Genomic DNA, 16,201 nt, shown 5'->3' on the forward strand with positions numbered 1-16,201 from the left:
GAAATGGTGGTTAGGGTCTTATTATGGCTTGATAATAAGCACACCAAAATGATAATTCGGTTTCATAGTGGCCCAATGTGTCTTTTCACTTTGTGCAGCCATAGTTCCTTTTCCTATGTCATATTTAGATTGAAAATCTGCTCTTTGAATCATCAGACTACATTTTACTTTCTATATGATGCTATTTCTCCCTTTTTCCTTGTTACTCTTGTCTCTGTTTGTGTGGATCCCAAACCCCAGAACTATGCTGTCGAGATGGGCACACTGTAAACCCCTGGGAAACTGTCCAGTCAGCGCACAGACTTCAGGGTGTTCTGTATAAAATAAAAAGTAAATGTATTTATTAACAGTGAAAAAATACATATGATGTTGGCAGTGAAAATACACATATTGATATAGGGGGAAGAGATGTAACTTTAAAACCTACTAGATACTTACCTGGCAGGGGAGATACCATGATCACGAAGGTGGTTTTCCCAGGGCGAGGCTCGTCCATTGCACTCCGGATGTGCTGACCCCTGCGATTTCCCCAAATGCGGGAAACTTGACTGCATAATTTGTGGTAGTGGGGGACTGCATTCACGCTTTCCCCTGGGAAAAAAAAAGCAACCTACTAGATATCTGAAACATGAGTTTGTGTTCTCTAAATTCAAAGAATGAATTCTAGGAACAATGGAGGTTAAGAGCAGAAAAATTTATTGGGAGAAGGAAAGCTTCTGCCTAAGAGAGACAGAGGGGAACCGGAAAGTGGGCTGCCCGCCCACCCACCCCACAGTTCAAAGATGTTTTATACAGCAAGGCCATGTGGTGAGGCAGGTACAAAGTGGGACAAAACTGTAAGACCCCATGGAAATTTACCAGATGGGCATGAGGGACAAAACCATGATCAACCAATAAGATTACAAGTACAGTCACCCAGGTAATGTTGATTAAATGCGGATCAAACAAGAAAACAAGTCACATACAAGGAATTTCCCATGTAGAATATCAATCACTGCTGTCTATCTCTAGGGGAAGTAGTGCCTCTTCTTTTTATAATGCTATCCAGTGAATGTGACTCAATTGTTCTCCCTGTTGGCTGCTTGCTGTGTTGGGCCCTGGAGGGCTGGTGCCTTAAGGGAGGCCCTGTCTAACTACCAAGAAGCTACCTAATTAACTTACCTATCTACAATAATATGTCAGTTATAGTACTTGGTGTTCCCCTTATTTGATAAAAAAGAGAGAGAGGAATTGATGTGAAATTTGAGAATTTCAGAAAAATTTTGGTATAAAGCCCAAAAAACCCAGAAAATACTTTTTTGAGTAATTTTTTTCTGAGTTGTGTGCTAGGGAAAAAAGAAAGAAAGAAAGATCATCAGTCTGGGAAATTCTATGAGGAGAATCTCTTTTAGCTCTTAGCCTTGCTCTAAAGAGGTTTGTTTTGTTTTTCTCCCAATCATATCTAGCCTTACAAGAATTCTCTAGAAAGGAACTGAGGTTAGTCTGAAACTAAGCCCTGGCCTCCATCAACCCAACCTCCTCCTTGCTCTCTGTGTGTCCTTTTGCTACATCTCACCCCTTTAGTTTCAGTTCCCTGACTGAAGACTTTCTCTTCTCTACCCTGATACTGTGAGCTGCCTTGGGTTCTGCTGCGGGCCCTCACACCCTGACCTGCCTTCAGGGCTACATCTGAGTTCTCTCCCTTCTGTCTGCAAGACGGAAGATGTGTAAGAAAAGAGGCCTTGTGATCGTGATCCTTCCTCCTTGACCCCATCATCAGCGGGTGTGTTTTCCCCAAGGCCTGGATGGGAGTGAAGATCCAGGAACCGGAAGCCCCTGCAGGGTCTTGATTTTTGTTACCTTTCCCAAGACTAAAACCACCAAGGAGGATGACATCGCCACAACCTGATCTGTAGCTTTTGTGTCTGCATTATTTTGAAGTGGAATTTTAATTTCACGTTGGTTTAAAGTGGCTTTTGTGCTCTAAAATTATGATTGTACTTATCATTTTTACTGCAGAAAAAACGATTGTCACGGCCAAACCCACTACTTCAGAAACATAACTTTGAGAAGAAATTCTGGTCTCTGGCATTAAAGCTATGAAAGTACCAAGAAAAGTGGGGAGAGCTGCCTGGGAGCCAGACTTTGACTTTTTATTTGCTTTATTTTTTTGACACAGAGTCTCACTAAGTCTCTAAGTTGCCCATACTGGGCTCAAACTTGTGATCCTCCTGTTTCAGACTGCCGAAGTGCTAGGATTACAGGTGTGCATCACCACACTGGAGTCTAGACTCTTGGACTTAGTCCATTTGGATATATTCAGTGTCTTTCTGATATATTTTCTCATTACTGCTTTTTCTGTATCTTCAGGTTTTATATTTCTTTCTTTTTCACCTTCCTCATCTATTTTTATAACTTTTGTTTCTTTTTACAGTTTATCATCTTTAGAAGAAGGAGTGACTTAAAATTTAGAGGAAGATTGTTGTCTATACCAGCCCTATATAATACAAACTTTCTGAAATGACAGAAATTTCCTATGTCTGCCCTGTCCAGTACAGAATTCACTTACAACTTACAGCTACTGAAGACTTAAAATGTGGTTAGGGTGGCACTAAGCAATGACAGCAAACTAGAGGCCAAGTTGAGGGGAAGTGGTTACAAAGAGAGATAACCTAGAGAAACAGATCCTTTTAACTTTATGATTAAATTCTTGGATTGTTTCTCTCCACTTGCTGGAAAAAAATGGCTCACCTCCATGAAGCCAACCAGAATCAATAGAACAAAAACTTTGAGATCTGAGCTATGGTGTGTAATATCACCCAGGATTCAGGCTGGACTTGGAGGAGCACATGGGTGAGGCAGATTGAGATAGCAAAGGCTTCAGAAACTGAGTTGACATTCAAACCACAGTTCACAAAAGTGAGCAAAGGCATGTGCTCAGGGTTCACTGTGTGCCAAAATATAAGATTTTAAATTATAACAGCATTTCTTAACATCAGGGGTCAATCCAAAATTATCATTATACCCAAGACCAGGAAAATCTTAACTCAAATGAGAAAGGATAATAAATGCATACAAATATCAAGATGATACAAAGGTTGGAATGATATGACAAAATTTAAAGGCAGTTATTATAAAAATGCCCCAGCAAACAGTTGCAAACACTCTTGAAATTAATGGAAAAAAGAAAGCCTAAGCAAGGAAATAGAGATTGAGAAAACAAAAGAGATCTTTTTGAGACTGAAAAATATCAATAATGAAGTACAATACTAGGGGCACTATAGCTGTATGGAGATGTTAAAGGGATTTGAAGAGACAGTGTGTCAATAGAAATTATTTAATCTGAACAGAAGCAAGAAAATAGATTTCTAAAAATGAATGAGCCCAGGAAAATGGGATTTAAAAAGTCTAATATTTGTGTCATTGGATTCTGAGAAGGAGATATGAAAGAGTGAGGGCCTAAGAATAAGTCCTGAAAAAATTTAAAAATTTGAAAGGATCACAATACCCGTTTCACAATATACTGCAGAGCTATGATAACAAAAAAACCCATAGTACTGGCAAAAACCCAGACACACATACCAATGAAACACAATGGAAAAACCCAAATAAACCACCACCTCATTCTTGACAAAGCAGTCAAAAGTGCACATTGGAGAAAAGATAGCCTCTGTAGAATAGTGCCAGGAAAAGTGTTATCTGTATGTAGAAGATTTAAACTAGATCTTTCCCCCTCTCCCTGTACAGTAATCAATTTAAGGAGCAAAGACCTAAATATAAGTTCTGAAACTTTGAAACTTCTAATAGAAAACATAAGGGAAACACTTCAAGATAGAGCCACAAGCAAGGACTTTCTGAATAGGACTCCAATAGCTCAGGAAATAAGACTAAGGATTGTCAAATGGGATTGCATCAGTTTTCTAAACTTCTCCACCACCAAGGAAACAGTCAATAGAGCGAAGAGACAGCCCATATAATGGGAGAGAATCTTTGCCAGTGACTCTTCCAACAGGGAACTAAAATCCAGAATATACAAAAAATGAAACAAAATGAACTCCAAGAAGACAGCTAATCTAATAAAAAATGCACAAATAAACTGTACAGACACTTTTCAAAGGAAGAAATAAAAATTTTCAATAAATATATAAAAAATAGTATCTTCAATATCTTTAAACATCAGGGGAATGTAAATCAAAACTATAATGAGAGTGATTACTACGAAGAATGCAAAAAGCAAAAAATGCTGGTGAAGAAACAGGGAAAATGGAGCCCTTCTACACTGTTGGCAAACGTGTAAATTATTACACCCACTATGGAAAATAATGTGGAGCCAAACTTTCTGAATTGTTGCTAGACAAAGTTGAACCTGAAGTAAAAGCAGCTTCAGAGTTATCTATGGGAGCTGAGGTTTCTGAAGAAGATAGTCGCAATATTCTACGTCTTTGCACCCAAGTGATTGAAATCTCTGAATATCGAACCCAGCTGTATGAGAATCTACAAAGCCAAATGATGGCCATTGCACCCAATGTGACAGTCATGGTTGGCGAGTTAGTTGGAGCACGGCTGATTGCTCATGCAGGTTCTCTTTTGAATTTGGCCAAGCATTGCAGCTTCTACAGTTCAGATTCTTGGGGCAGAAAAGGCACTTTTTAGAGCCCTCAAATCTAAGCGAGATACCCCTAAATACGGTCTCATTTATCATGCTTCCCTTGTAGGCCAGACAAGTCTCAGACACAAAGGAAAGATTTCTCGAATGCTGGCACGCAAAACTGTTTTGGCTATTTGTATGATGTTTTCGGGGAGGATTCCAGTTCTGCGATGAGAGTTGAAAACAGAGCCAAATTAGAAGCCAGATTGAGAAGCTTGGAAGATAGAGGGATAAGAAAAATAAGTGGAACAGGAAAGGCATTAGCAAAAGCAGAAAAATATGAACACAAAAGTGAAGCGAAAACTTACGATCGCTCTGGTGACTCAGCACTTCCAACCTGTTCTAAAAAACGCAAAATAGAACAGGTAGATAAAGAGGATGAAGTGATTGAAAAGAAAGCAAAAAAAGAGAGCCAAGATTAAAATTAAAGTTGAGGAGGAAGAGGAGGAAGAGGAAGATGAAAAAGTGCTAGTGGTAGAAGAAGGGACATCTGGGAAGAAGAAAAAGAAAAAGGATAAAAAGAAGCACATTAAGGAAGAACCAGTTTCTGAGGAAGAGCCATGCACCGGCACAGCAGTCCCTAGCCCAGAGGAAAAGAAGAAAAAGAAAAAAAGACAGACATGGAGGACTAATGGGAGTAAGCTGCAGTTCTGTCAGCTGGACATGCGCTTAGCCAGGTGGGCGGGCACCAGAACGCTGGTGTGGGGCCAGGGCAGCCTGGATGGGGCAGGGACCAGTCATCAGCCCTGGTAACCTTGTTATGTCTTCATTTCTTAGTCTTTGACATACAAATAAAACTGTTTTCTTTGAAAATAATATGGAGGATCCTCAAAAAGCTAAAATTAGAATTACTATATGCTCTGACTCCTTGGAATCTACCCAAAGAAATTAGAGTCTGAAAATCACAGAGATACCTGCACATCCATGTTAATGGAGGGACAATTTACCAGAGCCATGTTGTGGAATCAACATAGGTCCCTGGCAAGAGATGAGTGTATAAAGAAAATGCTGTGTGTGTGTGTGTGTGTGTGTGTGTTATTCAGCAGCCAGAAAGAAAATTGAATTTATGTCATTTGCAGGAAAGTGAATGCATTTGGAGATCATCATTTTAAGTAAAATAAGCTAGATCAGAAAGGGAGGTATCACCTGGTTTTCTAATATTCGAGCCCCCCCTCCATGACAAGAAAGCAGAAGGAGGCTATTAGACAAGGGAAAAGAGGGGGAGGAAGGGGTATAAGAGAGAGTAAGGGGGGGTGGATATAACCAAAATGTTACATTGCATGTGAAAAATCCCACAATGAAGCTCAATATTCTCTAAAATTTAAATGAATATATATATATGGAAATCATGATGGAAAACATCCCAAATTTAGTGGAAAATATAAGCCAACATATTTAATAGATTCAACAAACTCCAAACAAGTAAACCAAAATAAACCCAAACCACACCTACACATCTCATAATTGGGCTTCTAGAAAGTAAAGGCAAAGAAAAAAAAATCTTGAAAGCAGGCAGAGAAAAACTGAACTTTAATTAGAAGGCATCAGTGATTCAAACAATAGTTTCTCCTCACAAAGTACAGAAGGAACTGGTACAAAATTTTTCAAGAGATTAAAAAAAGAATTATCAATTCAAAAGTGAAATATTTCTCAAGAATACAGGTGAAGTAGAGATATTCTTAGATGAAGGAAAGTAAGAGAATTTGTCAAATAAAATTCTTCAGGCACAAAAGAAAAGATGGGGCCAGAGGTTTAGCTCAGTGGCGCCAGCGCCTGCCTGGCAAGTGCAAGGTCCTGAGTTCGATCTCCGATTCCTCAAAAAAAAAAAAAAAAAAAAAAAAGTTAAAGGGTTAACTTGGACCATCAAAAAATAACAATGGAAATGATAATATATGAGAAAATAGAATGGAATATTATTTTCCTCTTGTTTTAAATGCTTGAGAGTTGAAAGCAAAATTTTGTAACATTGTCTAGGGTGTTCTTCAATGTATGTGGAGTGACATTTAAGACAATAATATTCTATAAGGGGTGGAAAAGAGTTTTAAGTGCTGATAAAATACCTGTACTCATTTGGAATAGTAACAGGCCCTGAAAAGAATGTATATTATAAACTATCTGAAGAGAAATAAAATCATTATAAGTAAACTAAAATGAAATTCTAAAAAATGTTTAACTCACAGAAAGGCATGAAGAGGAAGACAGAAAAAAATAACAGTAGGAATAAACAAACAACAAATAATAAAACAGGATCCTGAATTCTGACATGTTATTATTTTAAAGTATATACATGAAACACACCAGTTAGAAGACAGATTAGCAAAATGGATTTACTCACTTCAACTACAAGTAGATTATAGACAAGTTAAAAGTATGAGAATGGAAAAAGATACATTTTGCAAACACTAATCAGTTTATATTGCCAGCAATCAGAATAGACTTCAGAGGAAAGAAATTTACCAAGGACAAAGAAAGACACTACGAAATGTCAAAAGACTCAACTAACAAGAACACATAACAGACCTCAACACGTATGCACCAAGCAACAGAACTTCAAAATACATGAATCAAAAATAGAACAGAAGGGAGAAATAGATAAACAAACAGTCACACCTGAGAATTTCTCTGAGTAATCAATAAACCATTTGTCAGAAAATGAGCACAAGGGCTGGGGATTTAACTCAGTGGTTCTGCCACCTGCCTCGCAAGCGCAAGGTCCCGAGTTCGATCCCTGGTACCAAAAAAAAAAAAAAAAAAAAAGAAAATGAGCACAAAATCTAAAGATGAATGTTTATGGTAGCTTTATTTGTAAAAGTCAAAAACTGGAAGCAACTTAAATATCCTTCAGCAAATAGATAATTAAATTACTGCATGTCCATATAATGGAGTACTACTAACTAATTAAAAAATAAAACACATGTGTAAAATCTTGATGGATTTCCAGAACATTGCACTGTGTGGTTAAAAAAACACCCATAAAAATGTTATATATATAACATTCTATATTTATATAACATTCTAAAATGGTAAAACTATACTGATGAAAAACAGGTCAGTGATTGCAAAGGGGTATGATTTGAGGAAAGTATGATTCTAAAGAGGTAATTTATCTAGATTATAATCATGGGTACAAAAATCTACATTTACAATAAAATTTCAAAGCACTATATTCCCCAAAAGTACCTGGTAAAACTGGTAAAATTTAAATAAGTTTTATTAATAGTGTTGTATCAACATCAATTTTCTATAATTCTAAAATTTACCAGCCAATTTAGTAATTGTAGAACGGTTACATAAGATGCTATTATTGGGGAAAACCTGGTAAAGGGCACATGGGAACCATCTGTAATATTTTTTCAGTTTCTATCTGAGCCTTAATTGTTCTAAAATAAAAATTAGCTAAATTTTAAACTTGATTGTGTATTAATTTAAATAGTGACATGTGGTGTGTAATTGCAGTATTGGACAGTGCAGGTCTGCACAGAGCTCTGCTAAAAAAACCTCTCACTTCTCTTGTTCTCACTCCTAGCTTCCTGAAGAAAAGCTTCACATGTGAAAATTTCATTTAACACATAAAATGTAATTCATAGTCCTTAAATGGCTCTCAGGTACAATGCTGAATCAAATCACGCGGTGTAAAAATGCGAGCTTGGGAAGATAATGTGCTTGGTCACTCAAGCTCATGCCCATGACTGATCAGATGGTGGGATGCTAATTGCTTGGGTAACTTGTGAAGGTTTTAAAACTTCTGGTCTTGTTTGGTAAGCATGCCAAGTAGGAAGAAGTCTTGAGTTGTTCAGAACCTTAGTTACCCCTTTCTATTGACAAAGTCTAAGCCAATGACTGCCTCCAAATCCCCAGGAATGAGCAGTTGCTCTTCTCACTTTAAATCTTTTGCCAGCACAGGGTAAGAGATCAACTCCTCTCTCAGAGCCCACACAGATCCAATCTCTGACTTGCAGAAAGTGTTAGGATTTGCCCTCCCTTTCCATTTGTTTCTTCTTTTCTCAAAGCACCTTCGCGTCAGATAAAATAAGCACATTTACAATGAAGTGGGTTCTTTGTGCACTGGCCTGATCCCAGCTCACAAATTCTCATAACCAACTGCCTGTGCTTTCCAGGGATCATAGTGGGGTGAGGCTGAGACTCTGGTGGGTATTTTGGAAGACATTGCGCTAAAACCCTCTTTCTGACCAATCCTGGAGTGATGAGGGATGCTGCTGTGCCCTCCAGTCTTGGCTGAGGGCTAAGCTGTGCTGCCCGAGACTCCCGTAGAGGCAACACTGAGGTTCTTCTCAGTGGCATTCAGGCTAGATGGGAAGACAGCGTGTATTATCACTGCCTTTGCTGGAATTCCCAGCACATGGTAGGATCAAAGGCACAGTGACTTTTGGTTCCTTTTTGCCACTGCTTTAAACTCACTGCGGATGGTACAACTGCTTGCTGCACTTACCAGGGACAACTGTATACACCCTCTCTGCTCAGCAAACCACCATTTCCTCCCTCTGAGCTCAGAAGCACGGCGCTCTCAGCTGTGCAGGTAAGTGAGAGAGGCTCAGTACAAGCTGAGCTCTGGGAGGGCAGGGGGCAATCTGTTTCCCTCCTAAGTCCTAGCAGGTAATATGCTGTGTGGCTCTGCTGTGCTTTTACCTGGAGTATCCTCCAAAGGCTATGTGTTCAAGGCTGGCTTCCCAGCTTGGTGCTATGGGAAGATGGCAGAACCATTCAGAGGTGGGAACTGTTGGGAAGTCTTCAGGTCTCCAGGGGAGCACACTGGAAGGTGGTGGTGGGCCTTAGCCTCCTGCGTGTCAAGACCATGAGGTGCAGGGTTTTGTTCCACCATGCATTTTAGCCTTGATGTGCTATCTTGGCACCAGAAGCCTGAGAACACTGTGCCTGCATAGTCTGCCTGTCCATGATTGGAAACCTCCCAACTGTGAACCAGAATAAAATTTTACTCCTTGTAAATTGACTCAGGAATTTGTGACAGTGACGGAAAGCTGCCTAGTACTGACCCTGGTTATATTCGGGAAGTAGTTGTTAGGTAAATAGATACACGAATTAATTTACAGTTCACAAAAAGAACAGACAATCATCCTGTTGGAGATTTATCATCTTTGAAAATCACTTCAGTGGAGGAACTCAAAGCACAAAAATACTGCAACTATACATCAATCTATATTTGTGACTTTTACTTGCTAGTACTTCAAGTTTCATATTATAAGCGCTGGGACTCTGGTTGCATTCTCTAAGCAACCAGAACTAGTTAAATTGCTAACTTGGGTCCTACTCTCCAGAAGAAGAGCCTGAGACAAGGCTTTTGGTGCAGGTGATCTATTAAGGGAATACTCTCAGGAGAAGGGGTGTGGGGGAAGGAAGGTAGAGGAGGGGAAAGAGCAAAATAAGGACACACTATTAGCTGGAACCCTCTGCAGCCTGATCCCAGGGAGAGCTCTAGAGTACAAATTGTACCATAACTTGTGTCAGACTTTTGTAGTCTATGCCAATGAACCATCTTCATCAGACTGTCCCTGTTCAGGTGACAGTTGCATTAGAATTCCAGGAGAGGAAGCCTCTGTGAGCCATGAGAAGACAAACTTACAATAGTTGCAGAATGGTGCAATATGAGTTAGGAGAAAAGGGAACTTAGTGGGGCACCAACAGAAGCTACAGTCAACATCTCCCAGGATATTTAGCCACATCCCTGTATTAGTCCATGTTCATTACTATAACATGATACCCGAGGCAGGCCTACTTTATAAAGAAAAGAAGTTTATTAGGCTTACAGTTCTGTAGGTTCAAGGCGATGGCCTTTTGGCTGGCAGAATCTCAGGGAGTATGGGGCCTCACATGGCAAGTGATGGGAGTGTGTGTGTGTGTGTGCGTGCGTGTGTGCGCATGCACACGTGTGCCTGCTGGTCTGTCTCTCCTCTTATAAAGCCACCAATGTCCAATCACGGAAGGCTTCCTCCCTGACAACCTTTGCTAATCCTAATCACCTCCCAAAGGTGAACAAATACTGTGTTCATATTAAGTTTCTATCCTCTCAATGAGATTAAATCTCAACACAAACCTTGGGGGACATACTCGAACCATGTTTAAACCCTAGCACTCTGCCCCAGCCCTAAGAGTCGTATCCTCCTTATAATACAAGATACAATCTTTTCACCCTGACTGCTCTAAAGTCTTGCTTCAGCATGCATTCAAAATTCAAAGTCTCCACTGATGCGCAAGGCAGACTGCCCGTAGTAAGTAAAGCACACCCTAATACTTCCGAGATATAATGGCAGGAAAGGGATAAAACAAACTTTCCTGTTCCAAGAGGGAGCCATGGTTTAGGTATAAAGGAGTAACTGGTCCACGGCAAGAGTGAAATCCAGCAGAGCAAGTCTGGGACCCTGGGCAGGATGCAACAGGAACCTTCACAGACTGGGGCAGCTTCACCCCCAAGACATTGCTGGTCTGCAGCTTCCCCTGGTGAGTGTCGCACATTATCTTTAGCTGTGCCTTTCTGGGGTCACCACTGAGGTCTACCAGCACAGCTCCAGTAGTCATTACCCATGAAGAGCTCTCTCTGCGGGGGCTCTGACCCTGCAGGAGTCTTCTGCCCCAGGCTTGTCCTTGACATCTTGGTGGAGGCTGCCATAACCTAATTCTTGCCTTCTGCTCACCCGCAAACAATGGTCTGCTTCCAGCATGAGCTGTGCCCAGGTCTACATGACCCAAGGCAGCAGCTGTGGATGGTTTGCTGGCTGGAAGCGGGGAAGCTTGGAGCTCTGAGGCAGCTCTGGGAGGCAAGTCCGAGGAGGTCCCTGAAGCTGGGTAACCATAAAGAAAGAGGTTTAGTTAGCTCACTATGAAGGGTCGACAGTCCAGACAGCATGGCATGGGCTCTGGTGAGGACCCCTGGCTGCATCTCATCATGACAGATGCCACTGTGGCAGGAGTGCTGTCTTAGTCACCTTCTCACCACTGGGACACCACCGAGCCTCCAGAGTGGGAGCCACAGAAGGGTACTTCCTATGTGAACTATGTGGTCTCCAGTATTTCATTTTTGCAATGGAAATGAACTAAGACAATCACCTTGCCTCCAGTTTAGAAAAAAAGTATTATTGTTTTATTACTATTGTTTGCAGAGCTTGGAATTCTTGGAGACTCTAACAACACGCTTTTCCTTTCTGTCTAAGACTTTACCAGAATCACCCTTAATTGCTATATTTTGAGCATGCACCTCTTCCAGTCTCTACCCCTTACTCAGTTCCAAGGCTGCTTCTAACACTGAGGCAATTGGGAGGGCAGCCCCCACTTCTTGGTACAAAGAGCAATCTTGGTCCCCTCCAGCCACCACAACAAAATACCATGGCCTGGAAGCTCAAAGAGTATTACTTATTTTCTCACAGTTGTGGAGGCTGGGGAGATGAGGATTAGGTTAGCAGCACAGTTGGGTTGATGTGAGCTCTACTCCTGGTGTGCAGAGAGACAGAGAGAGGGGGAGAGAAAGGGGAGGGAGAGGAGGAGGAGAGAGGTGTGGCTTCTTGTAAGGACACTAATCTTACCAGCACAGGGCCCCGCTCCCCTGACCTTCTTTAATCTTAGTGACCTCCTATAGACTTTGCTCCAAGTACAGACCCAGCAGAGACCAAGACTTCAACATGTGAATTTTGAGGCTGGGATTTAGCCCACAGCAACTTGAGGACATTGAAGGAGGATGATAATTTAGTTGAGTATTATCACTTGATCAGTAAACTTAGGGAATTACTAATTTTCTCTTTAATCTGGATGCATTCTTTTAGGGTTCCCAGATTTAGCAATTAAAGTACAGAATGCCCAGCGAAATCTGCATTTCAGATGAATGGTGAAGAGTGTCTGGTGAAAGCATACGCTGTAATAGCCTTCTTTTCATGCTTGAACATGACCACTGCTAGTTTCCCTCAGGTAAGGACCCTATCCCATATATTTATTTCACAAGCCACCTAGTATGTATTTATTCCTTGAGTTATTAAGTGAAGAGTGAGATTAAATACTTAAAATATCTAGGTAAAGTGTATTGCTGTACTTGTCTAACATTTCTGCAGGAAGGTATTTAAAAGAAGAGTCATCCTCCTGCTTTTTGCTAAATGTATAAGTCTCTGCTATTATTTGATCAACATTTTTATTATTTACCCCAGATCAGTTTCTTTTTTCTTGAAATTGTGTGGTTTTAAAATTTTTATTCCATTGTGCTTGCAGTGCATAGTGATTCCATCTATCATGGGGAGTTTGTACCTGGACATTCCACATCTTAATTCTTTCTTTGTTCCCTTCTCCCCTCAACCTTCCCTGCTTTCTCCAACTCTTTCCCCTCCTATTTATAAAAGCTCTATTTCCACTTTTTCTTTAATTCTCCCTTTGTAAAAATTCCATTTGCCTTCCTTCCCTCTCCCTTCCTTCCATCTCGTTCTCCTTCCCATTTGAAAAATGTATCTTACTTCTTATTATCTATCTTTTATTTTGCTCTTTATTTATATTTTGAGTCTCTCATATAAGAGAAACCATACGATATTGAACTTTGTGTGTCTGATTCAATATTGGTGGCCCTTAGAGAAATGCAAATTAAAACAACATCAAGATAGCATGTTACTCCACAAAGAATGGCCATCATCAAGAAATCAAATAAAAACAAATGCTGGCGAGGCTGTGGGGAAATGGAATCCTTCCACATTGTTGGTGGGAATGTAAACTAGTACAACCTCTATGGAAATCAGTATGGAGATTCCTCAAAAACTCAAGATGGAAATTTCATTTGGCCCAGCTATTCCCTTTCTAGGTATTCTCCCGAAAGAGTTAAAATCATTATATTACAGTGATCCATGCATACTTGTGTTTATAGCAGCACAATTTGTAATAACTAAATCCTGGCAACAGTTTACATGTCCATCAACAGATGAATGGATAAAGAAAATGTGATATTTATAGGCAATGGAGTACTACTCTGCCATAAAGAAAGATAAACTTGAGTCATTCATAGGTAAATAGATGCACCTCAAGACCATAGTGTTCAGTAAAATAAACTTACATTAGTTTCTAAAGCACCTAAATATAAATACTTTTCTTCACGTTAAAATACTTTGCTCTCTTTTTTGTGATGCTAGACATCAAACACCCCAACACTGAGTTACACCCCCAGCCCCTTAAAATAAAGTTTTATTCGATTGTGTGTAAATACCACACTTCTTTAACCATTCACCGGCTGATGGACATGTAGGCCACTCCCAAAGTTTAGCTATTATGAGTTGAGCTGCTACAAACATGGTTGTACATGGATCACTGTGATATGATGTCTTCAGCTCTTTCGGGAAAGTGCCTTGCATAAGTACCAACTCCCCACACGGAGTGCCAACATTATGTACTGCAAGCATGTACTAGTAAAGAAAGTGATCTGAAAAAAAGTTTTTTTAATGGAAGCATGGTTAGAAACAAAAGCCGTCTAGGCCCAACGTGGTGGAGCCTGTAATACTAGCACTTGGGCGACACAGATGGGAGCATCTTGAGTTTGAGGTCAGACTGAAATACCTAGAAAGATCATATTTCAAAAAGAAAAAAAAAGCACTCTCAATCCTTTAATAATTCTTCACAGAACTCCCATTTTTTATGCATGGCCGTGTTTATACCAGTATGATTCGTAATAGCTAAATCTTGGAACCAGCCTATATGTCCATTTGCAGATGAATGAATAGAGAAGATGTGGCATCTACAAACAGTGGAGCACTACTCTGCCATAAAGAAGGATAAATTTGAGTAATTTGTAGGAAAATGGATGCACCTTGGGACCACAAGGTTAAATGAAGTAAATCAGACATAAAAGCTTCACTATCACATGGTTTCTCTTATATGAGAACCCAAAGTATAAGTAATGAGCAAAATGAAAGATAACAGGAAGGAGGGAGATAGATATTTCTCAATGGGAAAGGGATCAAGAGATGAAAGGAGGAGGACAGAGAGGAGGGACTGGGAGTGGAGAAGGAATTAAAGATATTGTGTACCTGCACCAGCTGCACATAAGGAATGCAAACACTACGTGCTACACGCATGTACTAATGCAAACGATAATAGGGAAAGTGGCGTTACCCCGAAAGACCCATGCTTTTGGTAAACCCTGTCTTGTAAGTGCTCCGGACAGGGTGGCCGCGGTGCCCGGGTCCGCAGGACATGCTGGTGGCACCTCCGCGCTGCTGTTCTCTGTATTTCAGTCCCGGCTGCTTAGCGAGAGCGTAGGTTTTCAGCGGCTGGAATACCAGTGACTGCGTCCTTGCAGCCGCGGGTCTTTACAGCGGGCCTTGGGAAGCCCCAAGCCAAGAAGGTGACACAATTTGCATTTGCTTCAATGCTCTCCCAGAAGTTCTGCCCAGGGTAACTTTACCCCAGCCACAGCCGCATTATACTGTTTTCTTCACGGGATTACCTGCTGGAAATGAGAGCTGCAATGTATCCTGTGCCCCACCATTGTGCACACACAGTGCTAGCGTCTTAAGGGAAACAATGCGGCCCTATCTATGGAATCTAGCTGCCCGGGGAAATATTCAGCAAATATTTATTACATGAAAGTATCTGATTTAAATGTCAATGTGCTCCAAATTGCTTTACTGGTCTCCAAACTCCTTTTCAGGTTTTCTGAGATTGCTTTTCTTTCTCTTCTCACCTCTAAGTCCCTAGACACACAGTGCATTGTCTTGCTTATCATCTGTAAAGAAGTAAACTCTGCTTGAATGACCCCAGCTCCTGGCTAGTTAATGCTGAAGTGTAAGTGGTTAGGGGTGGGGAGCATAAGAGCATAAAATTATGCTCTTCTCTTTTAGTTCCAACTTGATCTCATCAATTCAGAGAGTGAGAACTTGTGAATTAAAAACAATCTCATGAAGGGTGAGAGGTACAGTGGAGCTTTCTGTATTCAAAGGTGACATACGCTTTTTTTTAGAGGTCTGCATCATAAGTAAGTGTTTTAACAGGGGGTCAAGTAGTAGCTGCTTGGCCACACACTTTCCTTAACTGATGCTTACTTTCGCAATCCACCTGTCCACCCTTCCACACGCTGCCCCACAGCTTCACTTCAATACACTTTCTGTTTGTTGGGGCCGGGGATTTAGCTCAGTGGTTTCACCGCCTGGGGCACAAGCGCAAGGACCCGAGTTTGATCCCCAGTACCAAAAAAAAAAAAAAAATCCTACTTTGTCTCACTTTCTGTTTATTTTGTTCACATTTATATTTCTAGGGCTGGAGTAATTGCTGGTAATGATACATTGATTACTGAGCATCTGAATAAATAAAATAGAGCCAAAAAAGTATGCTTGATTTTACCTCCCCAGTACATAATCAGGAACAAATGCTTGCAGGGGGAAGGGGGTCGCTCATAATTAGCCCTAATTTCTTTCTGACTGTCCAGGTGGGTGTTCATCAGGCATACCAACCCTTTCTAATTGATGTTTTGAAAACTCTTTTTGACAAAGAGGAGTGACTTTTGTCCTGCCGTGTTTACATACCTGAGACCAGGAACAGGCACTTTTTGAAGTTAATTAAAGATTCACTTATGTTAAACATTTC

General features: G+C 40.6%; 1 non-coding gene and 1 pseudogene across 1 annotated transcript; both read left to right on the plus strand.

The window, feature by feature from the left end:
* The first annotated feature begins 430 nt into the window (after positions 1-430).
* On the plus strand, positions 431-594 carry LOC147824261 (U1 spliceosomal RNA). The gene has a single exon (XR_015442653.1). It is a non-coding gene; the product is annotated as a U1 spliceosomal RNA (small nuclear RNA).
* Positions 595-4,203: 3,609 nt separating this feature from the next.
* On the plus strand, positions 4,204-14,904 carry LOC101696848 (nucleolar protein 58 pseudogene; annotated as a pseudogene).
* The last annotated feature ends 1,297 nt before the right edge of the window (positions 14,905-16,201 follow it).

The sequence above is a fragment of the Heterocephalus glaber genome, unplaced genomic scaffold, assembly GCF_053883595.1.
Source record: "Heterocephalus glaber isolate CG9 unplaced genomic scaffold, H.glaber_assembly_v1.0 deba00001550, whole genome shotgun sequence".
In the NCBI taxonomy this organism is placed as follows: domain Eukaryota; kingdom Metazoa; phylum Chordata; class Mammalia; order Rodentia; family Bathyergidae; genus Heterocephalus; species Heterocephalus glaber.